A 6,246-nucleotide genomic window follows, 5' to 3' on the forward strand; every position below is an offset into this window, starting at 1 on the left:
ATAATTCTGTGTGCCAATAACTACAAACACTCGCAGTTTGAAAGATGCGTACGGGAATTGATGTTAGACTGGATTCCTAGCAAGTATCATTAGTATCTGCTGTGTGAAAATAGTAAAGAAGATGGCGTCTATTCCAACTCATCATACCCTTTGCCTAATATTAGAAAAATTAGATTTCTACAGTCAGAATAATTCTGAATTTGGTACTGAATGTCTCTAAAATGGAATGTAGCGGCAATATTTTGTTTAATGCAGTCTGTCACACACAGGAACAAAATATTTATCTTTTTCACCTAAGTATAGATAGCGATAGAAAGCTATTTGTTTACACCTGGTAAAAATTCTACAAATGCTAACACAATAAAGCAATCGCGCATGAGAGGCGGTCGCGATCTGAGCTACTTCGTCCATCTCGGTGCTTGCAGATGTAATCACATGAGCTCGTGTAGCAGAGAATCGAACAAAACTGGGTAGGAGGGTCAAACCGGGTACCTCGCAAATTTTGTTACGGGTGCTTCTGTCTAGCTGTTGAACACTGGTACTAATAGCGGCAGCCAATTCATGCAGTTGCAGGGAACAACAGCAGCAGAGAAGCATGTTTTCTTATTTCTATGAATTTTTAAAGTATTAAGCTGTAAATTTTTCAATTTTGTTCTGTTTGTTTAATGAGTCTGAAGCAGTATAACATTGTCTAAAGATAGAGGTAAGTGTATATCGTGATTAAGTATATTTAACTGCATATTTCGACGTTCTTTTCATACTCCTGCAGCAATACATAACCTAGAGATGCCATTTTCAAGTCAACAAGTCACTGTTGGGTCAAACTGGGTATCTAAGTGTGGGTTAGAACAGGGTAAGAGGTTCCATGCCCTCTTTTGCATGTCACCTCTCAATTTCAACAATTTTATTGATGTTCTACGTCATTGCACGGTGGTATCAGACCGAATAAGGTTATTGTAATGAGAGTATTAGTGCTGAGAGCTCAAAATACTTTTCACTTGATTCCTATGCATGATGGGTTACTTCCCTGGGTGGTCAGTGCGAGAAGAGCATCGGAGGACGCAGCACACTGCGTTTCTGGTTGGGATCTGCATTTATCTGAATACTGAGAGGGTCGTACAATGGGCTTAAGCGCCTGGCGGAACGACTGACGTAATCGAGTTTCACCCATTTTATACAGGGCGTAACGACTCGCGAGACGTGTGAGTGTCGCTGCAGTTTATGTGTTTAACATTCTGGCGCGTCTGAAACGAAGACTCCTGGCACTGACTGACTGCATTGTCCTCTTGATTCTCAGAATACTTGTGGACCCTGCGCTGCTGGGTGAGACTGTCTGGCGCCGGATGACCGGTGGTCCAGGCATGTTGTTTTCATAGCCGGTCAAACGGCAAGTTCAGTGCCTTCAGCTGAATAGCAGAGGCGTGATTGGTCAACTTAAACTCGGGCTAGTTCACGTCATAAAGCCCTGCTCGAAATTAGAGGCAACGGTCGCTATTGGCGCGTGTATTGTGAGACAGTGTGGGTGAATTTTGGAATCAGAACTGAATGCTGAATCTCGGTTTTCGAGGATAGTAGGGAGTTCAATGTTGGCTTCACTCTTGCATTGTTCGGACGCAGGTATTCGGGATCCGATCTTAGTCGCACCTTTTTTCGGCAGAACTTAAAATTCTCGGACAACCTTCGACGCTAGGGGTTGAAACAGAGTTGCTGCACACTTGAAGTCGGGGCCTACATCATCAGAAAGCTGCCTACCGATGACCTGCTACAAATTTCAGGATTGATAAAGTATTTTGCGGGTCCGGCATTGTAGATCCTATTAATTTTATACTGAAGTCCTCAGTAGCACGCGGGCTCGCTTTGCCACAAGTCCACCTTGCTTGTTTCACGTGAGCTCTCACTACTAATCGCGATACTGCAATATAGTCGAGAGAGTAATATTTGTTTGATTAGGATCTCCAGTCATTATCGTCAAGCTATTGCATCACAGAGAGTAGGAGCCCTTGTTCTCGAGCCAACTCTTATTCGCATAGTAGTACAGAATACCCTATCATTTAACCTACTGTCTGTGTCGATAATCATGTGCCTTTATGTTCTGATTTATAATAAATCTCATTGCAATATTTAAGCTACATATCACTTTGTAGATATATGCAGAATTCCATTTCCTGATGTTTATTATGATAAATTTCTCTTTTATTCTGAGTAGATTACGATTTTTATTAAATTATCGTGAGTGTACACTCCTTATTTTACCAACTAGCAGGGTCCACCATCATTTCCCTTCGTTACCATTGTACGCATAATTAATTAGGTGGTAGGTAAGGAGCGGGTCGAGGTCATGCCTCGTTCTCATGTCAAATTCGTCAGAATTGAAGAGGTACAAACTCTTCTCCTCCCCGGCACCTCGCTTAATACGGCGACCCTTGCCTCGGTTATTTCCTGTAATTGCTGAGACGCTGTCAGAACTAGAACGATAACTTTTCTGATTAAAGAGAAACATCATAATTAATTTTCTTTGCTGTAATTAGAGTTCGCGTTAGAAACATTTTGCGGTGGGCATGTAATAGCCATTGATTTTGTTCATTTATTTTGTAGTCTCATGTTGTTTCGTTTTGTGTGAAGTGGTTGATGTTTCTGGGTTCTGTACCACATCACATTCCGTTGAAATTGACAGCATTGCTTGAGTGATGAAATTATTTTGGAGGGGTTGTCTTATCGACATTTGTGGGTTAAATTCATTTTTTTTAGTACTAGGAGCGGACTCTAGCAATTTTTGTGTCAAGTGTTGTATGGGGTTTTCGCTGTTACATTTTTTGTTGTTGTTGATGTTCCATGAATGAATGTTCACTTTTAGCAGGGCGCGACTGTTGTTGAACGCATCTCAAATAAATAGACTGCACACGTTTGAACAGGATCAGGGTAGTTGCCAGATGAAGAAATGTTGAGTTTTCCTACGGGACGTTGTAACCTCCCCACAGGAAATTTTGTTAAATGTAAATGTAAATGGAACCATGCGTAACCTCGCCACAAAATTTAAAGAATGAAGATTGAGCATAAAACCCACAATAACATTAATTAAATAATGAACCCTGTAGGAAATGTAACTTCCTAACAGAAATAATAATGTCTGATAAATTTTATAAGGACAGCAGCGCTGACCTTCGGCCCTGTATTCTGAATAAAAAAGCAAAAACTCTTACCTCAATAAAAACTGCATCTATATCTGCTCTTATTTATCGACACAGCTTCGTGCAATGCTGGCGTATATTTAATTTTGATTCTTGGAGGAAATGCATAGCAAATATTCTTTAAATTGAAATGAATGTTTTTCTTTAAAAGAGTTACTTTATAAAAAATTATTATTGGGACATTTTTTGAACAAATTAATTACAATTAACATACATTACTACATGTGCGCAATGCTGCTTCATTACCTTCTACAACAATACTCATCGTCCACCACAATCCTGACCAGAGTCGCAAGAAGAACACGCCGTCGACGCATGCCGACGCCCGCTCAGTACAACCTGCACTCGCTGCTACTGTCGACTGACTACTACTACAGACAGAGTGCAACTATCCAACTGTCGACTCGCGCGGTCAAGCGCAGACTAGCAACAGCTAACGATAAACTACTCTCTGGTCAGAGATTCTGTCATGCTTCGCCCATTGCTGGCGAAGCATACGCCTTACATAACCCTCCACTGGGGGGGCAAAAATTTGGCAGCGATGGTGAGTCAATTGGACTTGCCATGAGCAACAAATTTTTCATAATTAATTAACTTTACAATCACAGAATATATACAGATATATAGGTGCAGAACATGAGGTAAATATAGTCCACATGCACTGAGTACAGAACATATCAGGCAATGACAAAATATATACAATGAGTACAAGACATATTCAAAAATGGCAAAAGTGCACACACACAGTAGTACAGAACATATTAGCAAATCACAAAAAATGTATATGCAATGAGTAGAAATCATGTTAACAAAATGACAAAAGTGCACATGCACTGTAGTTCAGAACATATCAGCAAATCACAAAATGTATAGGCCATGAATACAAATCATGATAACAAAATGATTTTTACTATGTTACAAGAATTATGATAGGAAAGGGAAGGATTGCATCATGGTTGTAGCACTTTAAGTTGCATGCAGCTGCACTGAAAGTCCATATCTTTCTACAGAAGCACAACACCAAGTGAGGCAATCTAAAGTTATTTTCCCAGAAGTATTAATCAGCGTAGCCAAGGCACTGAAATGCCATAGTAATATTCCATGTTATCCATTTGGTAGTACATTAGGTACACCAAACAGTGGGAGCATAATCGCATCTCCATCGCTCATGGTGGTGGACAGCATGTCGTGTCAACACCACGTTCTTGTCTGGTACACCAACGTAGAATTAGTGCTAAAACCAAATATAGTGCTCCATGATCATGAGGATATACAGGACAAACGGATATTGCAGTAATTCCATGTAATTAGGTTAGAAGGTGAAGGACATTAAGTAACATACTAGTCTTCATTGAGAATTACACTAGTAATGGGTGGCACTCATTGCCCAGTTATTGAACATTTCTGTACCATGGATGTAGTATTACAGAATAATGTTCATGAGTAGTTTTTCAGAGAACATTGGCATTCATTGCTAATTGCAAACCATCAGCAGTCATCATTGAAAACAGGAGCTAATAAATGACATAGTATTACATAATAATATTCATGAGACGTTTTACAGAGAACATTGGCACTCATTGCCTAATTACAAACTATCAGAAGTCATCATTGAAAACAGGAGCTAATAAATGACGTAGTATTACATAATAATATTCATGAGACGTTTTGCAGAGAACATTGGCATTCGTTGCCTAATTGCAAACCATCAGAAGTCATCATTGAAAACAGCAGTTAATAAGTGACATAGTATTACAGAATAATGCACATAATTAATCTAATTATAGTAATCATTGGCAGAGATTGGCCAGTTACAAAGCATTTTATTAATTTTTTTTAATTTTTTTTTTTTTTTTGCTAGCAATGCATTGTGTTGGGTAATTACTGGGGAATGAAAATATTTGCTTTTGAGTTATTGCTGCAAATGAAGATGTGTAACATCATTCATCATGAGTCAGCTGTAGCAAGGTTATGAAACCAGTAGAGTATATGTGATGACATTCATAAATGACATAGGTTTAATGAACAACTGCTTACAGCACATTAATTTCATGAATAATTTCTCCTGCAAAATATACAAAAATGGATTACTAAACTGAAAGAAGAAACGCATTTTATGCTGAAAAGTAGTGAACTTCGAATTATCAGGTAGTGAAATGTGTATAAAAAATATATGTGTTCCCTAGCTGTCCTTTCCAAAACCTTCAGTCATCATACTATGCAATATTTCCTATATTTCATTTTATCTGTTTCTACAATCGTGTTATAATTTCATGTATTGACTCGTTCCATGACCATGGAGACTTCTCCTAAATGTGGTCCCACGGAACAATAAATAAATAAATTAATTAATTAAATAAATAAATAACACATACTGTCAAAACGAACTGCAACAAATACTTAAATAACTACATAGCATAAATACATAGACTTCAACATCATCCTCATCTGTAAAGAAAAAACTTCATTATCCATATTATCATAATTCCATTATTATCATCACCTGTAAAGAAAAAGTTCATTATCCATAGTAGCATATTCTTCATCATTATTCATCATCATTCATTATCATCTGCAAAAGAATCATTTCATTACTCATTACACAACTATTCCTTATTTCTAGCATATTTCATCACTAAAACTAAAATGTGTTGTTCTGTCTGACAGCCTGCATCAATCGCCTCGTATTCTGAAAGAAAAAAATTAGTTAAGACTGCTATTCTACGATGTGTATAGTATATTCTTGTTAATGCCTGTTAATTCTGATCCATTTACTCTTCCTCATGAGGTATTGCATTTTCTTTCATTCATTCCGATGGTGAAATTCCCATTTCTGTTTAATTTATTTCTTTTACACGTTATTTCTTTCTGAAAATGATGAACAAAGATTAATGTCTTGCATTTAAAACATATACTCATTAAATAAAAACTGGTTTATAGTAACATAATTCAGCATACAGCATAGCATGACAGAAAACGTAATATGTCAAAAAACATAGTGTTCAGAGGCAAAAATGTACCCAGTGTATCACAATGTAGCAGCAAAAAAAAAAAAAAA

This window comes from Schistocerca serialis, chromosome 2, assembly GCF_023864345.2.
Source record: "Schistocerca serialis cubense isolate TAMUIC-IGC-003099 chromosome 2, iqSchSeri2.2, whole genome shotgun sequence".
Lineage (NCBI taxonomy): Eukaryota > Metazoa > Arthropoda > Insecta > Orthoptera > Acrididae > Schistocerca > Schistocerca serialis.